At 54.8% G+C, this 23447-nt stretch overlaps 1 protein-coding gene across 4 annotated transcripts in view; it reads left to right on the top strand.

Annotated features, from left to right (window-relative positions):
- The window catches only part of ZFPM1 (zinc finger protein, FOG family member 1), a 133843-nt gene that overhangs the window by 72971 nt on the left and 37425 nt on the right, over positions 1 to 23447 (top strand). The window lies entirely within an intron of this gene.

The raw sequence follows: 23447 nt of genomic DNA on the forward strand, positions 1-23447 counted from the left end.
CCGCACAGGATCAGGCCCATCTCTCCCCTTCTGCACATGACCCGACAGGTTCATTTCTTGCTGGCCTCCCTTCTGCTGGGGAGGAAAGACCCCCCCCTTCCCTCCCACAACACACACACTCTCAGTGGTGGCTGGCAGGGGTGTAGATTTTTCCTTCTTGCTGGAAGACTGATCCAGGGCCCATTCCTTGGACTTGGGTGGTCGTGCTTCGTATGGTCAGTTTCTTATGGCTCTAGGGACCTGGGGCTCTTCCGTGAGACTAGATCTTCCCTGTTCTTCATTCCTCTGTGTCTAGGCACTGCCCCTCTCCCATGCCCCCATTTGGATTTCTCCCACTCTGCACCGCCAGTCTCCTTTCTGGTGTGCCCCGCACTGTTTCATTTCTCTAACCCGGTAGCACCCTCTCCCATCCACTCCCCCGGGGCTGATGGAGCGCCCAGCACTGGGCTGTAGAGTTCTCTGTTCGTTGGAGGGACCCCTGCACATGTCTCCGTGGTAATCTCTCGCATGGGTTGTGTGGCGTGCCGACTGAGCGTGAAAGGCAGGGGAGAAGGAATATTTTTATCTTTGAAATGACCTTGTTCGCTGGAGGTGGCTGGCTGCTTAAAATTCTGATATGCAAATAGCTGATAGCTATAATCTATAATCCTCAACTTGGGAGCGTTTACAGAGGTACTGTGCCGTTTAATTTTCCTCCTGTTTTGTAGGCTGGCTCTTGCGCTGACCCCAGTGCTACCTACTCAAGTCCTGACTGGCCAGCCAGTTTGTTGCCTGTTTCAAAAAGAGACCCTCACTTTCCTGCCCCCCTCCTCTTAGCAGAATCCTCCCACCATGAAAGTGGCTTCTACCTGAGATGGGCAAGTGCCTTCACAAATTGCTGCCTTTGATCAGTAAGGCTTAGCTTCTAGCCAATCCCAGGAGAGAATAAGGTGCATGAGTCTGTTTTATGCTGATTTCAGATTCAGTAGCCCCCTTCCAAAGGATCAGATGCTCTCACCCTTCCCTTCCCTTCCTTCCTACCCTGGTCCTCTGAGGCACCATGCCCAGGACTGCCCCCTTGCAGAAGCTACTTTTTTAAATTCCTTGATACCCCAGAAGGAGGCACCATTCAGAGATTTGAGGTGCTGGAGAGACAACCTCCATTTCTTTGGCTTTATCTGAGTTGTGCGTGTATGTTTCAGCATGAACGCAGCAGATTGGGGTTCCACTGGGGCTCGGCCAGTGGTTCAGGGATAGAGATGCAGTCCTCATGCATCCATAGCTGTAGCTAGATGCTAATCCAGGCCCTGCATCCAGTTGGCTGGAAGGTGAAACCCTTCTGGTTCTGGGAGATCCGGTGCACTAGTGATCAAACCCCCAGAGTAGGCCAGCCTGTGAGCGTCTTGTCCCTTTCCTTGGTCCGTGAGCATGTACTATAATATTATGGAGCACCATTGGTGACTCCATATCAGCGGTGTAGCTAGCTTTAGATCTCCATTCTCACTGCACCCAGCTTCCTTAAATCTTTACTGTTTGTGATTGGCTAAGAATAGTGCACACAGGTACTCATCACTAACACACCCAGTCGTCTGCCGGCTTCTGGTCTTTTCATCTCCACCTGTCGTCCTTTGTCTTCCAATCGCATCTCTCTGCCACTTACTGGGGGGGGGGGGAGAGTTTTTTCACTGAGTCTCGTCCCTTCCTCCTAACATCTGGTTAATCTGGGTTGTAATCTAATCTGAATGAGACTTTCGTCAGAAATGGCATTGTTCTGCCACAGAGCGCGGGTCGCTGCGCCTCATTGTAACCAATGATATCTGTTACTTTAGTCTAAAAAACAAATGCAATTCCTAGACCAAACCCTTCAAGAAAGGTGTAAATTCACATCCTTGATTGCAGCGAAAAGCCTCACTGGCAAATTCGTGGTTTTTAAATTGCCACCAACAGCCTTACTCTGACTCTGTAATGTCCTCTGCCTCCTCCACCCTGCGTATAGCAGTTGTAATAGCCCCAGATGACCTTCCCCTTCCCCTTTTGATGTATACTGGGTACCACAAGAGACTAATTACCCAATTCCCTTCCTGCAAGGATTCAGAAACTCCACTGTGAGATTGCTTCTAGAACCAAACCTCCAGGTATCTGTCTCAGGGGAAGTGGGTGAGAGTTAAGGTTGTTTATGGAACAGTAGCTATGAATTTATTTGGCTGTCGGTTTGGTTCTCCAAGGTTTGGCTGGGATTCTGGTATCTCCGAAACGTTCCGCTAGCCTCTTTCTGTAGCCGGTGTGCTTCTGCACAGCCACAGCGTCAGAGTTCTTAGCTAAGTAACTTGTCTGGGAATTGCTGGTGCATCTGGGGGAAAACCACCAGAGCATCTGGTTCAGGCATCAAGGTTGAGGAGGAGTAATAAGTTCTTCCCCTCATGCATCACCGGGCTAAGCTCTTTATTGGCAACCTTCTGCAACCCAGGCTAGCTCAATGTCGGAGTATGGTAGATTTACTGTAGCAATGGCTCTGCTGCCCTATTCAGGTCTGGTCTGTATCGACTGAAATACAGGCTGCCAAGCCATAATAGTGATTTAGGGAGGGTGAGTGTCTCGGCGACTGCAGGGGCTCTATAATTAGCCTGAAGAGCAGAGAGATGGCCGCGTACAATCCCTTGCTGCACTGGCACTTGGCTAAACGGATGCTGTTGCTGTAAGTCATACTGGGAAACCCCAAATTCCTACTGGAGTTACTGAAATTGCTTTAGACCACACTGATTAAACTGCACAGGCAAACCGTCGCACGCAGCCGTGCAATGGAAGTGTGTACGTGGAGTTACCAGAGATGCACATGCAGCCTGGGTAGCTGCATGTCCAAATGGCGAGGGCGCTACCTAATTGGCTCTTTGCACACTTTGGGTACACACCCTGTCTACCCAGTCCCGGTAGCTGCTATTTGCGCAGGCAACTGAGTTCACTTTTGAAACCCCGCCCCTTAATCTCTCGAAATCCTTCCACGGTTAACTTGTGCTTGCAAACGTTTTCTTTTTAAAAAAATTTGCAGGGCGCTCGGCTTGGACAGTGAAACTAAGTTCCTTGCTGCTTGTGCCCTGGTGTGATGGGGATGACATTCCCTGCCCCCCACACCATCTCCCCTCCAGTAGCCCACATTATTTTCAGTGCCACTTTTAAAATCTCAAATGCACTATTTATTTAGAGGCGGGGTTTACAAACCTTTTCCCTCCCCCACCCTTTTTTTTAAATGTTCTAAATCTGAGTCTTAAATAGTTCTGTAGTGTTTCTTTAAGGGAGGGGGAATTTAGTTCTTCCCAAGACAGGCCTCTGTTTTCTCCTTAGCCCTCCCATGGCAAGCTCTCTCAGCTGTGCCGTGAGTAATCCGAAAGGCAAGCTGGTCCCTCTTGGGGGTGGGGGGCACTGGGGAAGTGTGTCCAGCGGTGCAGATGAGAAATAGGGGAGGAAGATTGAAGCGTGCTAATGTCCCAGCTCGCTGTCTCTCAGGTGTTGGGTGGAATCATCCCGTAGCCCAGACTCTAGCTCGAAGTCTCTCCAACAGCTGGACAGCAGAGGGAAGTGGAACCATATTGACTAATGTTCTCCCATCTTCACTGGCTTCCTGAGTTTTGTGCTCTCTCTTCCCTGTCTCCTTTGCTCCTTTCCCCAGATGTGGCTGGGAGGAGAGGCTGGGATAGGCTCCTCCTGCCCTCTCAGCTGTAGAGGGGCCGGGCAGCAGCTAGGAGGGAATCTTCCTGGTTCAGCCCCCAGCAGAGCATCTTCTGGCTTGAGAGGTGGCTGGAGGGTGGGACGAGAGTGGAGATAGGCATCTGGTCGGGGCCCAAGTGGAGCAGGCAGGGGGGCGGGAGAAGAGGGAGAGGGAGCTGGTTGCCATAAGCCTGAGGTCTCTCCCCTGACAGCAGTGGCACACCCCTTTCTCTGCACTGCCTGGGGTGTCCTTGCGGCCCCCTGCAGCTGCAGTGCTCTGAGCCCGGCACAGGAGCGATTCATTCAAGGCTATTACGGGACCGTCTCCCATGCAGGGCCGATCGCTGCGCCATCCTTCTGCTGAATAATGGGTGCGCTCTGCAGCTAGATCAAGGTACCTGCCCGTTCACATGCGCCTAGCCTCTGGCGCCTTCATCATGGCAGCCTTTCGGCCCCCACAAATACCAATCAGCCCTGTAAAAACGGAAAATTGAAAACCTCCACCCCCTCCTCCGCCGCCGAGCTGTAACTCTGCCCTTTATGGGCTCTTGTCTTTCCGTTTGGTCCCCATCAAAGATTTAAGTATATCTGCAGCCTGTGGGCCTTTTAACACTGCCTCGTTTATTTGGTTTTATTTGCCTCTGTCCCTGGGTGCGCAGTAAAGATTATTCACTGTTAGTTATAGAGAGTTGGGGTGGCATGTTCCCCAGTGCAGCTGCCTCAAGAGTCCCTCAGCTGGGAGCCAGCCAGGGTGGCTTGTTTGCAGGTGCCAGAATTTATTTCTGCCTCCCAAAGATTGACCTGGAATTAGCAGGTCTGTGTGAGAACTTCCAGGCAGAAGGTTGGAAATGCAGCCACTTCTGGGGTGGAATGCGGGAGCGATTTGAAAGTGCACGGGAGGCAGTGGAACGGCGCAGGGCAGGAAGTGAAGGAGAAGACTGTATCAGACTGAACATGCAAGCAGACAGAGTGGGGTTGGTGTAGAAAAGCACTGTCTGTCAAAACTGCCATAATGGTAGCTAGGTATTTGTGGCTCAGTTTTCCATCTCACGTGGAAGCAAGCCCCTGCCATGCTGTGGTACACCGGGTCGTTAGATCAGCATGGACCAGAGCGGGCTGCCCCCTCACCCCCACTGAATCAGAAGTTTCCTTCATCTCTTTGAAAGGCTCCCAGTGACCAGCCCAACCCCGGTTAGCTTCTGTTCTTAGGCTAGTCCCATCCGGACGCTGAGGAGGGTTTGTCCTTCGCAGTGCCAGCTTCTTGGCTGGGTGGGGAGGTAGCCCCGAGAGCCATCCCGTTTCTGTGCCTGCTGGAAGCCCGTGTCTCTCAGGTGACACGGAGCATGGCGGTGCCCACCCCCGGCGGGGAGGGTATAGAAATCCCCATTGGGCTGGGATGTTCTGACGTCTCTGAGCAGCCCCAAAGTGGTGGGGTCCAGTGGCAGGGGACGCCGGCTGCTCCCAGAAGGGGGTTTGACTCCGTGTAGCCCAGGGACTCTCAAAGCACAGGTCTGAATGGCAGCTACTAGCCTGGGGAGGCTAGCCTGGGCCCAGCTTGTGCTGTGTCGATGTCCCGTCTGAGGCCGGCACATGGCTAGCGCCATGGGGCTGAAGGAGGGGCACAAGCAGGGGAGTCACCCAGCTCACTCGGCAAAGGGCAGCCCTTGGCTGGTGCGTAGCTGCTGTGGGCAGTGACCGGCCTACAGCCAGTGATCCTGAGCAGCCTTGCTGGAGCACTTTAGCCGTCAAGCCCCCTGCCCCTGTAGTGTCCTGACCTCTCCTGCTGCCTTCCCTTTCCTTTCGCTGCGGGCTGTGTCTAAAGCAGTGGCTCTCGTCCGCCCGCTCACTGGATTAATTCCTGCTGCCCTATGCCCAGCCCATGCAATACCAATCCCTCAGCCCTGCTGCGTCACCTCTTTATCACAGGATCGCCAAGCCCTTTCCAGATGCGGCCGAGCCTCACCCCACCAACCAGGGCATAACAGCCTCCCATTGCAGGGCCGGGAAAGAAAATGAATCAACAGGTGGTGACTTGGTATGCATCAGGGAGCAGGTGGGAACCGTTGCTAGAAATGGAACCCAGGAGTCCTGCCTGGCTCCTAGCCCTCTGCTGTAACCCCTGAACCCCACTGCCTTCAGCACAGACCAGTGCAAGTATGTGTGTTGGGGGAGGAGAATAGCCACATTCCCATTTATAGAACCCCTACATGTGGGAAGGTCTGATCCCTCCCACCCCAATGAAGCTTCCCAGTTCCCTATAGCACCCTCGTCCCTCGCTGTGTGGGAAGGGTGGGGTCACTGTCACTAATTAAAACTGCAAACTCTTCCCCCCACCCTTTTTTCTCCACTCTCTTGTTCAGTTGTGTTTATCTGCACTGTGACTCCTGTCTGTATAATCTCTCTCAGCCTGGAGTCTGTGTGCAAACCTCAAGGTTTATTATCGGGCCAAGCAGGGCCCAGGGAGGCGGGACGGCCTGCGCTGATGGACAGGGCCAGGAGAGATCCTCCCGATTAGTGCAGTGTGTGTGTGTGTGTGTGTGTGTGTGTGTGTGTGTGTGTGTGTGTGTGTTCCCTTCCCTTTGGTATGTGTGGGTGGGAAAAATTATTCCAGTTATTTTCCTTTATCGCTTTGAGCTGAGTTTAACACCAACTCGTTCTATTTGTTTTAGATTAACTGGCTTTGGGGGCGGGGGGAGGCAGCACCTGATCCTCTGGAACTCGCCAGGATCCCACACGCACATGGGCCACATGCAGCCCTCTGCCCGTGCAGCCCTCCACCCGTGGCCTCTGGCACCCTGGTGTGTCCCCTGCACCATTGATAACTCTGCTTGCTGCTCTGGCTCTGTGCTGGTGACACAGTAGGGGGGGGCACTTGTGTGTCTGATCCTAGTCCAGCACTAGGGGGCGCTGTGCAGCTGGAGGTGTGCTCCTTCACCTGAGTTCCCAGCCCCTGCGGGATCATGAAAGATCTCCAAGGCACATTGGTGTTTAGCCCCATTAACCTGACTCAGTCCCAGCCCTGGTCGTTACATTGACCTTCTATGATCTGAGCCAAAGCTGCTCAACTTCCCCTTGGCAGCGTCCAGCCCTGAACTGTTGTGTAGCGTGGCTGTGAGCTGTGAAGCAGCTGCCACGTTCCAACCCAGAGGTGGCTGCAAAGCAGTGATGGGTGAGATGTTTGTGGGCCACTTTGGAGGTGCTGTGGGGGAATGACAGAGATGATGCAGGAGCTGGGGGATGAACCAGTAGACCTCCGCCTCGCATTCCCATGTGAAAACCAGGAACAGCGCTTCCTGTAGCAAAGTACAGGGAGATCCTGGGGAAAGGGGGAGATACGTGAGATAAGGGCAGGGTGCTGAGAGGACTCGCTAGGGCCTTCCCTTCCTTAGATTTCACTGGCTGCTTGTGTGTCTGGTGTTTGTTCTGGTGGCAGACTGAAGTCAAGGCCCCATGGTGCCTGGCGCTGCACAGACAAACAGTGGGAGCGGGAGTCCCAGCCCCAGAGTGCTTCCAGTTTAAACAGACAAGACTGATAGATGGACGGAGGGGAAACTAAGGCACAAAGCAATCACTTGTCTTGCTAAATGTCACCCAACGGGTCAGCAGCACAGCCAGGAATAGAACCCAGCTGTCCTGGCTCCCAGTTGTGGTGTGTCACCTACTGGACTGCACTGCCTCTTTGATAATGCTTGATGCTGGATATCTTTCTGCTGCCCTTCCCCTGGAGTAGCATGGGATGGGGAGGGCAGCTGCGGACCTTGACTGGCCAATTCTCTGCCAGTCTGTACCAAACAGGGAAGCTCTCGTCTGTCATTGAGGGGCCTGTTACCCACATATGGGGTCATTGCCCCATCTAAGCCTGTCTGGGGGGGGGGGACCCAGCACATCTGGAATGACCTTCCCTGCCCCCATGAAAGTATGTAGTGGCATTGTGGTGCCCCTTATGGGGCCAGCTGGGAGTGCCCAGGCCAGGGTTTCACTACGTACCAGCAGGGATGTTGTTCAAGCCGCTGCCAAGATCCCAGGTGCCAGAGACCAGGGAAGGCCAAAGGGCTGTTGCCCTCCCCCCTCACGCACACTTTTTAAACAGGAAGGCCATCCCCCCGTGCCCCCATTTTTGAAAATCTGAACTCAGCAGTGGTGGTGGGGGCAGCCACCCTTGGCCCCAACTGAAGCTGGATGACGAAACGGCAGAGCCCCCTTCCCAGCTGGCATGACAGAGGAGCAACTGGGCCCAAACATGGCCTCTTTGGGTTGCTTCCCCCCTCTCCCGGTTCTGCAGTCCTTGCGATGCCAAGACACTATTGCACATGGGTGTGAAGGGCTGGGGGGATTCAGAGCCAATGTGCAGGGGCGGGCAATCGGTGCATCACGGCAGCTCTCTGGAGTGTTGTGCTGGGGGGAGGTGAGAGGTCGGCTGCAGGGCTCCATCGAGCCCCCAGAGGGTTGCACCAGCCCTTGCCCCTGCCCGGCAGGAGCTGCCTTGGTGGCCAAGGGGGAGATCGGTCAGGATCTGGTGGCCCACGTGCTTCTGGGGCTGCTGCTGAGACTACAAGGCGAGGGAGGAGGGGGCAGCCAGTGCCAGTGGGGAGGAAGGGGATGGTCTGGCCCTGAGCCCTGAGAGCTGCATGCACCTGCCCCTGCCCTGCTCAGAGCCGCTGGAGCTGGGGTAGGGGCAAGAGGACTGCAGCGAAGGCCTGGGGCCGTGCAGTGGGTGCAGGTAAAGCTGCAGGGAGGTAGGGTTATGGGGCGCCCCGGCCGGTCTGAGCTGGAGACCCCTGTCTCCTCCACAGCATGCACTGCCGCAGTCCCTTCTGATTGTCCTGATGCCCCAGGTGCCCTCGTCTGTCCTCTGCTGGACCCAGGCCCCAGGGGCTGAGCAGGCTCCGCTGTCCAGGGAGTCACTCGTAGACTCTAAGGCCAGCAGGGACCATTGTGATGATCTACTCTGACCTCATGCACCTCGCAGGCCACAGAACCTCCCCCGCCCGCTCCTGTAATCGCCCCCTGACATCTGGCTGAGTCACTGAAGGCCTCAAATCATGGTTTCAAGACTGCAAGTGACAGAGAATCCACCATTGACACTAGTTCAAACCAGCAAGTGACCTGTGCCCCATGCTGCAGAGGAAGGAGAAAACCCCATGGGCAATCTGACCCTGGATTTAGTGATCAGTTGGACCTGAGCATGTGGGCGAGACCCACATTCCAAACACCTGGGAAAGAATTCTCTGCGGTAACTCAGAGCCCTCCCCAGCTCATGTCCCATCATTGGCCATTAGGGTCTAGTGGGTCCAGCACCATATCCAGTGGGGCCCATGGCTTCAATGGTAGCAGCAGGCTTTTCTGGGCCTGGCTTCTCCGCCTTGGCCATTTCCAGCCGGGAGAGCCCAGGCTTTGGGCCTGCCCTCCTGTTCCCAACCAGCCCAGGGCTGAATGTCCCACTGGCTGGTTCCCGGGACAGGATCTCTCTTGTGCTCGGTGGCAGCTCGTGGCTCTCAACTCTGCTTCCTCCTCCTGTCCTCGCTTCCTGAGAATGGGCCCTGGCTCCCCGGCCCAGTTGGCTGGAACGCTGGCTGCAGGGCTGCGGCAAAGAGATGCCCCCCACCCCCAGCTCTGCCAGTGCCCATCAGCCTTGCTGCATATTCCTGCCCTGACTTCCCCCAACCTCCAGCTGTACCAGTGCCCATCAGCCCTGACCCCCAGCCTCAATGGCTTTTCCAGCATTGGGCTTCCCTTTCTCCCCCATCACCCCAGCTCTGCCTAGAACGGAGTGAGTCGAATGTTTTTTTACTTTAACTCAAATATGGAGGCGTGAAGGGAGGAGGGGGCAGGTGCTTCAGCAGGGCGCACGGGAGCTGTCACGCTGCCGTTCAAGGCTTCTGATGGAGTTGGGCTGGCTCCAGTCAGCCTGTTTGTAGAAGTTGGGAAGGGGCTGTGGGGGGGTCATCCTCCCCGCACCCACTCCCCAGAATGGCTGAGAGAGCCCCCTTCCCATGGCTAGATCTTCTGCTCCCCCCACCGTTCCATCCCTCCAATGCAGCCAGCTGTGCAGGGGCTCTGGGGGAGGCCGGCAGCTTCTGGGAGCCTTAAAGTTTTCTTCTTTCCTTGGAAGGATTTTTCTAATTTATTTCTGATTTTTTTTTCTTAAAGCATTTCCCATTCAGCCGGCCCTGGCCAGCCGCCCCCGATACCATCGCAGTGCAAGAGGTGGGACAAAGGGAAGGGTCTGATCATATCCTGGCTGGAAGGGCATACATTCAGGCCTGAAATGAACTGCGATGGTATCTCCCGCCAGGGTTATGGTTATTGTCTGCAATAAAAGGGTGGGCTCTTTTCTCCTCTTTGGAGCTACCGTTTTATCTTCTCCGATGCGAGCCCCGCGCTTTCCACCATTGTTCATTTCCCCCCGGGGACAGGGGAGGGCTGTGGGACTGGAGGGGAGAGCCAGGTCTAGGTGATGGCAGCTCCATCTCTTCAACCAGGGTCCATCTACACTAGGAACGCTGCAGCGGCCCACGAGAGTGGGGGCGCTCCCGGCAATGACGGGAGGGTTCTGTGAAAATCCACCTCGCCCAGAGGCGGTAGCTAGCTGCACGGCAGAATTCTTCCAGCGACTTACTGCCGCCTACACCAGGGCTTCGGCTGGCTTAACGACATCACCCGGGGTGGGGCGTTTTTCATAGCCCTGAGCAGCAGAGTTACGCCGACCGAACTTTGCCGTGTTGACCGAGCCTAAGAAACTGAGGTGCCAGTGTGCGCGGTGGACACTTCCCCGACAGCCAGCAGCAGCTGCTGCTGCAACATCAGAGACACCTTCTGTGCAAATCTCCCTCAGAGGAGGAGTCGGCCGGGTGCTTATCTGTGCACATCCTGCTTGGGCAGGGAAGCTCTGGCATGGGGGCTAAGGAGCACACCTGTCAGCTGAGTGCCAGCCAGGGCAATGGGTGCCAAGACTGGGTGCAGCCAGCCAAGGTCGTGTTCTACAGGATCGGGGTGAGGGCAGCCTGCACAGGAGATAGTGGGAGCAGAGATGGAAAATCCTGCTGGATCTTGGAGTCGATTCCTTCCTCCCCCCGCCCCATTCCCATCTACAAGCAACCAAGCGCAGGGCTGAATACTCACCCCAACCCTCTGGGACGGGCGTAGAGCCTTGCAAACCCCAGTGGGACATGAAGGCAACCATCAGGGTGGTTCCCCTCCTTTGAGCCTCCGCTGGTTCTCCAGGGTATTCTTCTGGCATCTGCCAGCTGTCGGTGTCATCAGTTGACAGGGCAATCTCCGCGCTGGGTCCCTGGAGCAGGTGTTGTGCTGAGCTCCCCACGCCTGCTCCGGGAGCCCCTGGCACAGCTGGGTGTTCTGCGCCTGTTTCATCCCCACATACCTGCTGGGGTGCCTGAGGCGGGAGGCCGAGGTGGGGGTCAAACCCTTTAATGAGCAAAGGGAAGAGAAACGGGATCCTCTCTGCCACGCTCTGTGTTGGGGATCTCTGCTGATACAGAACGCCCTGTGGTGAGGAGTTCCACAGGCCAGGCATGTGAAGCCCCTAGATTTGTAAAGCCTAGAGGATGGGCTTGGGCTCTGGATAGGAGCAGCATCTTCAGTGACCCCTGTGAGGCCCTTGTGTGCATGGGTTGGTTACACTGGTCCTAGCCCTGGCCATGCTCATTGCATAGACAGGAAACTTTTCTAAGCCACGCTTAATATCTAGGGCAGCCTCGCCTGGGTCCGAGCACATTCCCCCTGGGAGGATGGTTTTTCCTAGCACCCCGAAAGCTCTTCACCAGTTCAGCCACATCAGTGGCTGCATCCTTGGGGGTGACAAAATCCGAGATGAAACAACCGAGCCATGGTGCTTCGGGGCTGGAGCTGTACCAGTGCCGTGCAGTGCTCAGGAGTATCCGTGGTGGGACGCAGGCAGGCTACTGGTCTGGTTGGAGATAATGATCTCTTCTGCAGAGCTGGAGCCTATGACCCTGGGCACTGAAATGTTACCCTGCCCCTGCTATAAAATACGGGGCGTCCCCAGCGTGCCTAGTACAGACTTCCCCCCATGCTGCATGAGGGGTACGGGGCGCTCAGCCCAGATTGGTAGCTGTGGAGTAACTGACTGGCCCTCTGATCTGGTAGCGGGGATATGCAGAGTACACCTCTGTAAAATCACACCCGCTGCCTCCCTCCCCTCACTGCTTCCCTCCTGGAAGGGCCGGTACGATGCGAGGGGCAAGCTCTGCGCAGGATTGGCACCGGTGAGGGGCTGGGAACCAGGCCAGCAGACTGGCCCATTTTGCTATTCAGGGTAGGTAAGAGCTCCTCCATTAAGCGGGGTCAGGGTTCGGCGCGATAACGATTTGCTGTTGTACTGTGTCAAAAAATCAATAACTCCCAAGTGATGCTGGGAAGTGATAGCGAGGAGAAATCCCCCAAACCCAGCTCGCGGGGGGAGGGGCTGTGTCTATATTGGCTCCTGGCTGGATGGGGAGAGGGGGGCTTATGTTGAAAAGGGGGGCTGGGAAGCCCCTAGAGATGGGAGTGGATGGCGGGGAGGGGATGGGACGTTTTCTCCTATAAGGTTTTCTCTTCCCCTGTAGAGGATTCAGCTGTGCCCATATCCAGCATTAAAGGGACATTTTCCTGCCAGGCAATATGGTCTGCAAGCGGGGGCAGAGAGGCACAGAGCCTGAAGAGGGGAGCAGTGCTGGGGGAGGGGTCACGGAGCTCAGAGACAGACCCCACAGTCGTGTATGAAGACCTCTGGGTGGGAGGTGCCAGTCTGACCCTGCCCGCTACTCAGTGGTGGGACACTGTGCTCCAACATGGCCTGGCGGCTGAGAGAGGGTCTGGGGGGCATCTTTCATGGAGCCACCCTGTTTCCTGCCAGGGTCAGCCCCCTGCCCTCATCCTCTCCATTCACGCTCCCTTCTCAGTGCAATGGCCCAGCTGCCTCACTCCCCTTTGCTGCACTCTGTCCTCTGCTGCCCCGTGCCTCCCTGAACCTGGATCTGCCCCAGCCCCAGTCCAGCCAGCTGGCATGGCTGGGGGGCCACCTGCATGAGTGGACTTGGGGAACCCACTGGGAGCAAACTGGGAGGCTGCAGGGCCCTCTGCTGGCTGCTACTGGGAACACACTCGTTGCCCCCCCTCTCTAGCACCCCCAACCCTCCTTCCTTCCGTGGTGGAGGGGGGTGGATGCTGGAGGGTGCATTCCAAAGGGTTTCAGCTGATGGGCAAAGCTAGCAGGGCAGCAGGCAATGCTATCGTGAGCCTGTGGATCTGAGACGTACCAAAGGTCTTTGCCACCGTTCCACCTCCCCCTTCTGCTGCCAGTTCCCTACTAAATCCTCCTCATTGTGCTCCCCCAGGCACCTCCATTCAGCACAACAATGGGCCATAATGGGCAGGGGGGACAGCGGAGGGATTTGGGGTCCCCTGGAAATGTGGCAGAACAGCAGCCTGCCCCTGCCTTGAACACCCCCCACCCCTGTCGCCCGCTCTAATTGAAGCCCTGCTCACTCTTTTGTGTTCCCAAGGCCGCCCTGATTACTTGAGCACCCAGGACGGCAAAGCTGGGATAATCTCCTTAGCCCCTTTGGAGTGATTTCCTTTCATGAGTCAAGGTGAAGAGCGAAGATGCTGCTTGTATGTAGCTTAAGACTCTCCCAGTCGCTCCCCTCCATCTTATCGGCCCGGTGCCATCGCCTCGCTAGTAGAGTTGTCAGGATTTACTCCTTCCGTCTCCCGGGAGCGGCTGCTCGAAGCCCCAGGCTCTGGCGTGGGTCTCGCCCAGAGGCCTGCTAGAAGGCAGGGGGAGCTAGGCCTTGAGAACTGGGGACCTCCTGACTGCTGCCATCAGAGGTGCTGTGCTGGACCGCAGGGCCCGCACCGGTGGCAGCTACTTGCAGTGGGGTACAGAGTGGTGAGCTCCAGGCTGGAAATGAGGGGCATGGGGGTAGCGGTGGGGAACAGGAGGGTTCCCCAGGTTGAGCCTGGGCTGCGGTGGCGTACAGAGTGGCGAGAATTATAGCGATTCCTTGGTGCGTGCGGATGCTGCATCTTGAAGGCAGGAATGTGCCAGGTTGCCAGGATTCAAACAGCTCATCAGTTGCCGCTGGGAACGGACTAAAGGACCAGCTGGCTGTGATCAGCTTGTGTTTTCCTGTTATCGGCCTGTCCCAGTGTGACGTCATTAGTGATAAAGGCACCGACGCTTGGAGACCCCAGGCCCTAGATTTTCCCAAGTGCCCGGCAGCTCCCACTGAGCTCTGTGGCACACAAGTCCCATTGAAAGCCACTGGGACACATGCTCCTAAGTTGTGTGGGGCAAGGATTTCAAAAGGGCCTTGGTGCCTACAGGGGAGCTGAGTTGTCTGGAAAACCAAGTCCCAGTTGTGGTACCTTTGGAAATCTGGCTGTAATGAGGATTAGCCATCTGGTGAGTGGGCAAGGTGTGCACGCTGCAAATGCAAGAGTCCTCTCCTACCTGGACTCACACAGAGAAGGAAAGAATTTCCCATACATTGTGTAGGAGAGTATGGCCTAATGGTTAAGCATGGGGTCAGAAGCCCTGGGCACTCTTTCTGGCCATGCTAGCAGCTCCATTTGTAACCAGGGGGCAAGGCACCAAACCCTGTGCCCAGCTCCCAGGCTCTGAGTAGAGCAGGTTGACATTTTCTGTCCCCAAAAATGTCCCCACCAGAAAATACGGCTTTGTCGCCATTTGAAATTTTCCCCATGAAAATGTCACTTCCGCGGACGGTGTGGAACCGTCTCGGCGGGAGACTCGGAATGGAACTTTCTGTTCTGAAAAGTCCATTCAGAACTTTCAAAACGAGTGTTCATCCCCAGGACGCTTTTCAGAGTTCGACTTTTCATTCCAATATTGCCCACTCTCCCCCTCCAAAAAGATAATTTTGAAATGTTGGCATTTCCTGCCAAAAGGAGATTTCGGTCTTTTGAACAGCGGAGGGTTGATAGTAACAAGTGTGTGTATAGCGTGGTGGTTCCCAAACTTGTTCCACCGCTTGTTCAGGGAAAGCCTCTGGCGGGCTGGGCTGGTTTGTTTACCTGCCGCGTCCGCTGGTCCAGCCGATCGCGGCTCCCAGTGGCAGCGGTTCGCTGCTCCGGGCCAATGGAAGTAGCGCGGGCTGAGGGACATACTGGCTGCCGCTTCCAGCAGCCCCCATTGGCCTGGAGCAGCGAACCGTGGCCAGAGGGAGCCACAATCAGCCGAACCCATGGATGTGGCAGGTAAACAAACCGGCCCAGCCCTCCAGGGGCTTTCCCTGCACAAGCAGCAGAACAAGTTTGGGAACTACTGGTCTATTGCATTAAATCCTCAATGTGACTTATAAGCATTTAACTGCCTCGCCCTGCCAACCTCAGTGGATTAGGGCAGGAAGCGCAGAGGCTGGGTACCCCTGATAGCAGCGTTTATCCAGATGCTCTCCTAGAAGTTCCAAACACTCTAAAGTCTTCAAATAAAACCTACTGCAGACGGGCAGAATTTTTTCACTATTCCATGTTTTATTAAGGTGTCAAGAAAAGGGGGTGGGGTGAAGTGGGGGTCGTGTGGAGGAAAAATCTCTCTCCTCTTCTGACCCCCAGTAAGGTGGGATTTCGCAGCATTCAGATCTTGCACAGACGGGGCACTGAAAGGTTAGGGAAGGGGAAAACTGCACATGAAGAGTTCCCGCTCGGCTAAAAGCAGCGATCTGCTACATGGGGGTTATAGTCTGTCATCTCCCCGCAGCCTTTTGGGTCTGGAGTGGATGCACATCCCCTTCCCCTGCCTTTGGGATTTGACTGTGTGTGAATGTCCAGAAATGCTCCTCTATCCACAGTGCTATTCCGTATGGGAAACAAACAGGCTGGCTCCAGCTCCAGCAGTGCTGCCGTGATCAGTGCTGATATGTCAGCTATCCACCCCCCTCTCCCGGGTCGCTAACACTTGAACTGGAAGGAATTTTCAAATCTCATTCATGTTTCCCCCTTAGTGCTTGGCCCTGTGAATCCAGGCTGGACAGTTACGCCTTTTTGTTTGGTCAGTTTCACTTTCTCATGTTTCTGCCTCCTCCCAGCGCTCTCTCCCGCTGGAAGGGAAAGTTAGCAGGTTTCCTTGGTTGTGTTTCGGTTTGTTTAAGCCATGAAAGCATTTTCATTTGTACTTTTTTGTGCAAATCCAATCTTGCAAAACCTAACTTCAGCGGTTTGGGTGAAGCATGGTCTTTGTACAACACCTGGGACAGTAGGTCCCTGAGGGCATTCCTGTGCGCAACCACAATACAAATAATTAATAATCAAACATTCTCACTTCTGCTTCCTGCTTTTTACAGCTCTACGGATTCCCACACTAGAGACTATTAACTGCACGTGCTTGGCACATGAACCAAGATTTACACTTGGGTTTAGTTTTTCCCTCTCCCCTTGGTTGTAAGATCCTTTTCTGAATGCTGGGAACTGAAAAGGCCCTTTCCCCTGGTAAGTTTTCCATTTGGGTAACTGTTGGTATTCCCCACAGCCCAGCCCCGGTGTTCCTTATGGAGTTTAAACCTACCCAGCCCCTTTGATTCGCATCTTTGTGCGCAGCATCGTGGATAGCACTGGAATGGCTTTTGGTATTGGACATATCAGAGTACTGCAAGGTCTTTGTTTTAAGCGTGAGCGCCCTGGATTTGGCTAGGAGGCAGAGCTCTGGTTAAATTCCAGACTCGGCAGTTGTGTCACTTTGCTCTTGCCTGCCCTGAGTTTACTCTTCAAATCCCTCGAATGAAACTGCAACGCTGCTACAGCGATAGCAGGAGATGCTCTGTATAGACACAGCCCATGGGCCAGTAGGCCTGTTGTGCCTCAGTTTCCCCTTATGTAGAAGATGTTTATATCCTTTCCTCATCCACAGGGGAGTAGCGCAGCTTAATGGATGAATGCATGAAAATATTGTTGAAATCTTTTGATGAAAGGAGCTACCTACGTGTGAAACAGCAACATTAGTCTAGGTCCTACATAAGCAATGTATTAGTGATATTTGCAAGCTGGAAGATTGGGGTCTAGTTACTTGAAGGCAGGTGAAATCTTGCTCCTTTAAGCTGTCATTGTGTTTGTAATTAACAGTGGGTGTGGTGGGGGCAGTGTTGAAGCTCTGAACGCTTGGAAAGCAGTCTGGCAATGAACTGAATTCCTATGTGGGGGTTTACACAGTTTCCTTATCCGATCCTGGCTCAGTCCCACTAGGGCACTGGTTTTATGAGCATGTCTAGAAGAGATGGTTTTGGGTGGCAATTGAATTATTTAAAATGAATTTATCCACCGAAAAATTACAGCGTCGTGCCGATGGGATTCATTTTTGCTCTCCATCTCCCACGCGGGAGGGCTAATCCATTGAAATCTTTGGCTGAAAAGATCAGTGCAAAGCACGTAACGTAGGTGGGTATATATAGTGCTCCCAGTGGGGAAACTGAGGCAGGGAGACATGGAACTGATTGTACTGCGGTGTCATTGGCAGAGTTGCTGTTAGATGCTATATGTCTCAGTGGCTCATCCTGGGCCAGAATCCCCACTCCATTCTCCACCTCCAGCCCCAAATGCTCTGAGACTTTAACATTGTAGCCTGCTTGGGGTGAGACGAGAGGTTTGCGTCCCCCTAAGAATAAAAAAGGAAAGTTCAACCAGGAACATGGAGGCAGGGAGGTGTTTTTTTAAAATGTAACCGACTGTCAGCCAGGAGCCTGAAATGGCCTCATCTTTACCCCATCAAAGAAATATGGGGGAGAAGCACACCTCCCCGGCATACAATGGAGAAAAGCAATTAAGATTTTCAAGCTGCCAATTAAGCAGTGCTAAAAAGCCTGGGAGGATTGCCCCTGAACTAGTGTGTGTGTCTGTCACTGACATGTGCTGGGTTTTTCAGAGAGCTGAATTCTTGGGGGTTGGTTTTGTTCAGGTCACCTTTGAATTGAATTCCCTCCCAACCCCCGCCCACCCAAATACACACCATCCACGCAACACGCCCAGCCAGAAGAAACCTCCGTTCGGCCCCTTTCTGCAGTGCACATACGCTCTGACTGCAGCCATGCTGCTGTGGGCTATGGCGTGGTGCGATCTTGGAAGCTGAGAAGCCCTGCTGTCATGGGAGACCCCCCGGATAAAAGCCTGGGTGCTGCAAGGAGTGGCGGGGTTGAGACTGTAGGGAGAGCTCTGCCCTTCGAGATGGTAATAAAGCCCACTGTGGCATTAGCGGGTGGCTTCTTACTGCACAGGACTCAGCTGAGCCATCAACCTGAATTTTCACAGAAGGGGTATTGGCCTCTGTCCTGGCGGATGCCCCATATAGTCCCCATAGAGGCCATTTACCGGCTCGACTAGCAAGGTGATTCTGCAAAAGCCTTGGAGATACTAGAGTCCCTGCAATCCCAACACTCCAGTGTCTGCTCCCTGTTCGGCATTTTGCTTTCTGCTGTCCCCGTGTCGGGGCCTGCCCATTCTCCTGCACCCTCCGGCCTGGTTTAGGGGGTGAATGGGCAGCAAGGCCTGCAGTGGCAGGAGTTGCAAGGGACGGCTCCAACGGGCTGCCCTGTGCTCTGTAGGGGTGTGTGGTGGGTGAGGCGTTTGGGCCTTGAAAATGTTGATTTTAAGCTTAGTTTGACTCCACAGATACCAACTCCCACCCCCTTCCCCTGGGAACTCGCGCTAAGCAAGGAAGGCGCAACCAATGAAAGGATGCTGGATGTGCCAACCCTCCTCCTTGCTGCCTACCGATATTTCCCCTTTCCCACAGCGATGGTCCCCTGGGCAGCAGCATGGCTCTTAGGGGTGAGGTGGCTGAGACTGTGATGGGGTTCTGATCCTCCCCACCCATCTCCGCTGCTGGAAGGCGATGGGCTGTTATGTCAGAGGGCAGGGTGACTGACTTCCCCTGCTGGAGCCCGCAGGCTGGGAGGGGCGAGAGCCCTTCCTGAGTCATAGGTATCTGCAGCGAGGGCAAAGGCAGAGGAGGAAGGGACTGGCCATGGGGCCTGCTTTTCAGAACCCTTTTTCTGTTGCTGCCCTGGCGGGATCAAAGATGGGAGGGACTGGCGGGATCAAAGATGGGAGCCCCAGATGCTAAGGAACAATCTCCCAAGCCCTAGCCTTTGGGGGGAGGCAGTGGCAGGGGTCCTGAGGCCATCCCAGTGGAGGAGGTCCCTAGGCGTTGTGATCCCATGTTCACTGGGCCGTACTACAGCAGAGTCAAGAGCTGCATGAACTCAGCATTAACAGTTTATCCAGCCTGGGCCTGGACCGAGAATCTCAAGTGTGTGCACGTGCAGTGGTGTCCTGCAGCATGCCTTTCAATAGTCCATGCAGTGACCACTCTGGGTCTGCTGCATCTGTGCTTCCTCTCGTGTTCCCGCTGCGGCAGGTAGGGGTCTGGGCTAACAAAGAACCCCATTGCTACTGCAAAAGGCTTTTTAGCAAGAGCTGTTCCATCAGTCTGTGTCCTGAGCATGGTTCCCTGAGGGCCAGAGCTCTCTGGTGTCCTTGCTGGTGCCAGTCAGCAGAACAAGCTTCCTGTTTGCGCTGCTGCCCCTTTGCCAGGTTAATGTTTAACGCCCCCATTGCTGGCGGGCTGAGGTCTGCGTGTGCTGTTTGGTATGCCAGCTGGAAGAGCCGGAAAGCCCCTGCCAGATGTTTATAGCCGGAGCTGAATTTGTGAGTGGCTGTGAAATGGCACATCCTCGCTTCCTGCTTGCGCTAAAGGAAACGCAGGCAGCGCTGAGTGCCAAAGGCCGTAATCACCTCCCCCGGCTGAGTGCACAGCGACACTCGGCTCCGTTATCTCATCCGAGGTGGGCTGTGGCTGGAGCCGGCATGGTCTGTTGTCTAGTTAGAGCGAGCCGGACACAGAGAGAGCCCGGGGGGTCATGGGCACACGGCAGTGGTGCCGACGTGGAGTCAGCGGTTGCAGTCTGCTAATCCAGCCTGTCCTGAGGCGGAGCGCGCTGGAAGGAAAGGCGCTGTGGGGTTGTTGTGGGGAGGCGGCTACGTTATAGAAGCAGGGGAAGTGTCCCATGTCATACGCTGGCTGCGCTGGCCCAAGTCACCTTCTGAAGCCTGGTGTTGTACCTCGGCAGCTGCTAATTGCTGACCCTTCTGAGGAAGGGAGGGGGAGAGAGGATGTAATGTCCCTTGGGAGGAATGGGATGCTCGCCAGTGAGATAACAGCGTAGGCTGATGCTGCTTCCAGGGAGATGCTTCGCCAGTTTCATGCCCCTGTGCATTGCCTAAGCCAGGGTCTCATTTCCCTTTTGGTTCATGGTGAGTGAGCCAGGGCGCGTAACGATAACACTGCTTCCAAATGATGCAGACCTTCCCCAGGAGAGCCTGGAACAGCCCAGGCAGCACTGCTGCCGGGCTCGCCGCGGGGCTGTCTCTGGGCTGTGGCCTTGCCTGACACGTGCCAGGCTGAGCTCATCCCTGCCCTAGTCAGTTGCGCTTTCAGGGTCCCCAGCTGTAACTGGCCTATTGCAATTTCCCTGTTCCGCCGGGGGCCTCCCTGGCCTCCCAGAAGGGTTGTGAGCCACGGAGAGACTGTTTTGTCGAAGGAGTGAGGGCACATGGGATTTCCAGCTCTCCCTGCTCCCCCTCCCACTCCTCCTGGGGACTGCTTCGGCAGGTGAAATCCAACAAGGCCAAACCTTGCTGACTACATCCATTTTTTTTCCTCCCCTTTGCCCCCCACGCATCAGCCTTTTGTATTTTATTTTTTATCCAACGCAAACAGCCCGATTTGGTTAATGATCCCGGAGATAGAAATTATTCCGATAACTTCCAGACCAGCTGGCTGGCGGGAGCCAATCGGATACCAGCTTTGCCAGGAAACTGATGGGGAGATAAGATAAGTGGGAATTGTATTAACCTGCAGGGTGGTGAAACTGAGAGCCAGCGCCACAGATCCTGAGATTACGGGCAGAGAGAGAGACACACACACATACACACACAAGGAGAGAGAATGGACTTTGTCCCTTGTGATAATCGGAGAGATTGTTTTGGCTATTAGCAAGCGAGGCCCGGCTCTTAATGATATGCATGATTGTCCCTGACTTGATTTGTTTTCAGCTGCCAGGGCGCTTGTGCGTTCGGCGGGGGCACAGATGTGCCGGAGGAATGGCATGGCTGTGACTGTGGAATCCCTTCCACTCTCTGTTCTCTGCGCTTTGCAAACCTCTCCTGGCTTTGTTCTCTGGCTGGCGATGCTGCAGGTGTCTCTGAGCGGTAAAGCCCTCCATGGTGATGGTCTCCCTTCAATCTACCCGGGATCTATGTGGGACCCTCCCGACACCTGTTAGCAGCCCCCACTAGAGAACACATGCAACCATCCCCTGTAGTGCCAAGGAGTCAGGATATTGCATAAATGATCATAAGTAAGGCTAAGGTGTAGTCGCGGGTATTGTTAGTAAAAGGCACGAACAGGTATGGAAATAAACAAAAATTCACAGCCCATGACCTGTCCATGACTTTTACTATAAACACCCCTGACTAAATCTTAGCTGCCCTGGGGTGCCGCTGCTCTGGGGGGGCCCAGGGCCAGCCCAGAGGCTGCTGCTCAGGCAGTCCCAGGAGCCAGCCCACCAGGCCGCCCCCGGGACAGCTGCTCAGGCCCAGGGCTGATGAGCAGTGGCTGATGTGGCTGCCTCTGGGGCCGCTCCAGCAGCAACCGTTGTGGTTGGCCCTGCAGTCACCTGCTGCAGCTGCTGAATTTCACTGAGGTCGTGGAAAGTCACGGAATCCATGACTTCCGTGACGGACTCGCAGCGTTAATCATAAGGCAGCGTGCACTCCCTGTGCGTCACGGGGGGGGCGGGGAGGGAGGTTCTGTGCAGGAGAGGTGTAAGGCCGCATGCATGTGGCCAGGTTGTGCATCCCTTGCCCACGCTGGTGAGCGGTTGCTCAGGTGAGTAGTCCCTGTGAAGGCTCAAGGTAGGTGAGATGAGCGGATGCTGTACTGAAACCTGAGGGCTGGAGGTCGAAGTCATGGGACCTGTATTCTGATCTGGTAGGATCAAAGCCACTTTTCCCCTAGATTCGGCTACCCAGGCTGTGCGTGTGTGTGGACACATGCTGCACCCTACTCTGGAATAGCACCTAGACCTTTCTACAGCCAGGCTAGTTAGTTCTCCCAGCACCTCTGCAGTGGGCTGTTGTCCCCATTTCACAGATGAGCAGGTAGGTCAAGAAACTTGGGCAAGCTGGTGGCAGAGCTGGAGTTCAGGCATTAGGAACTCCTGAGTGCTAATCAGCTCTTTGCCAGCTCGACCCCAAGCAGCCTGGGTTTGCTGAGCTGTGCATACAGTGCAGGGCAAGCTTCCCACAGGGCCTTTGCTGCACGGCCGGCACTCAGATCAGCTAATGGACTTTGCTCCTCCAGAACTGCAGGTCTGGTTATTTGGAGATGTCGCCGAAGCAGCCACGATGCCCTCCGAACGCAGAGGGGAGGGTGGGTTACACCTTGGTCATGGTTTCCTTGTATCACGCACCTGAAATGTAGTTAGATATAAACCCACTTTCCTCTTTTTTTGAAGGCTCTCTAGTGTTAGGCTGATGGCAGCCCCATCCGCCCGTCTTCCCCTCCTCTGGGAAGAACATGAGCAGAACCTGGCTTTCCAATGCCCCTTCAAATGCAGCTTGTAGTAATGTGACGTGACAGAGCTGAGCAGAACTCATGTTCATTTGCATTCCCTCGTGCCTTACCAGGCCAGCAACCGAGATGTCCCCTTCATGAGGGACCTAATTGTCCATTTCCCAGCCTTGACTGGTGCCTCTCATTAAAGAACAAGTGGCATCATGCCCCTCTGGGTTTCACTTCTGCTAGTTCACTGGCTCTGGGGTCGGATTAGGGGAGCAGCTTCCCTGAGAGAGAAGCCTCCCCCAGGCCCAGAAGGGATGCAGTGTAAAGTTCTCTCTGTCTCTGGAGTGCAGGAGGGAATTCATTAGCAGATTTCTTTTTAAGGCCTAAGACTATAAATATGCAGAATCTGAAATGTCTCGTTTTTTCCTCTGCTGTGCTGGAGGGGAAGAAATGGAAATAACGTAATACAGCATTGTTTGCCTGCATTATGTGGATACTTCCTCTGGTGCTGTTTGCATAGCATAACTCAAGCAGCTGTGAAAGTTGTGTGGTGTGAACAAGAACCGTGGGGAAATGGTTTGTTGCAGGGGCCAGACATGTGCATGTGCGTCTGACATAGCCAAGAAGGAGTGGGGATCCCAGCCATTCCGAAACACTAGAGGGGGGTGTGGTTTGAGTGCAGGCCTGGGAGTTCCCTGCCCTTGACTGTGTGATCTTTCCATGCCTCAGTTTCCCCATCTCTGACATAGAGGTTGGTCTTGCCCTGCCCTGCCTGACTGTGAGGAGTGAGCTAGTGTTTGGAAAGTGCAACGTTACCAGCCAAAAACCTTTTGTCACTAAAACAAGCCCAGGTTGCTAAGTGACTGCAGAGCAGTTACCCGCTGCGTCACTTCTCAAACCCATGCACCCAACTGACTGAAGACAAAGCGAAATGCACCTGAATCCAGCTCAATGCTGGGCAGACACCCTAGAATAGTCCTATAGACACACGCTCTCCTTCCTATACTTATACCTAGAATGGATCCCTCCCGGTGATGGCTGAACTAGATAAATTCATGGAGGTTAAGTCCATAAATGGCTATTAGCCAGGCTGGGTAAGGAATGGTGTCCCTAGCCTCTGTTTGTCAGAAGGTGGAGATGGATGGCAGGAGAGAGATCACTTGATGAT

The sequence above is a fragment of the Gopherus evgoodei genome, chromosome 12 (assembly GCF_007399415.2).
Source record: "Gopherus evgoodei ecotype Sinaloan lineage chromosome 12, rGopEvg1_v1.p, whole genome shotgun sequence".
Classification (NCBI taxonomy): Eukaryota; Metazoa; Chordata; order Testudines; family Testudinidae; genus Gopherus; species Gopherus evgoodei.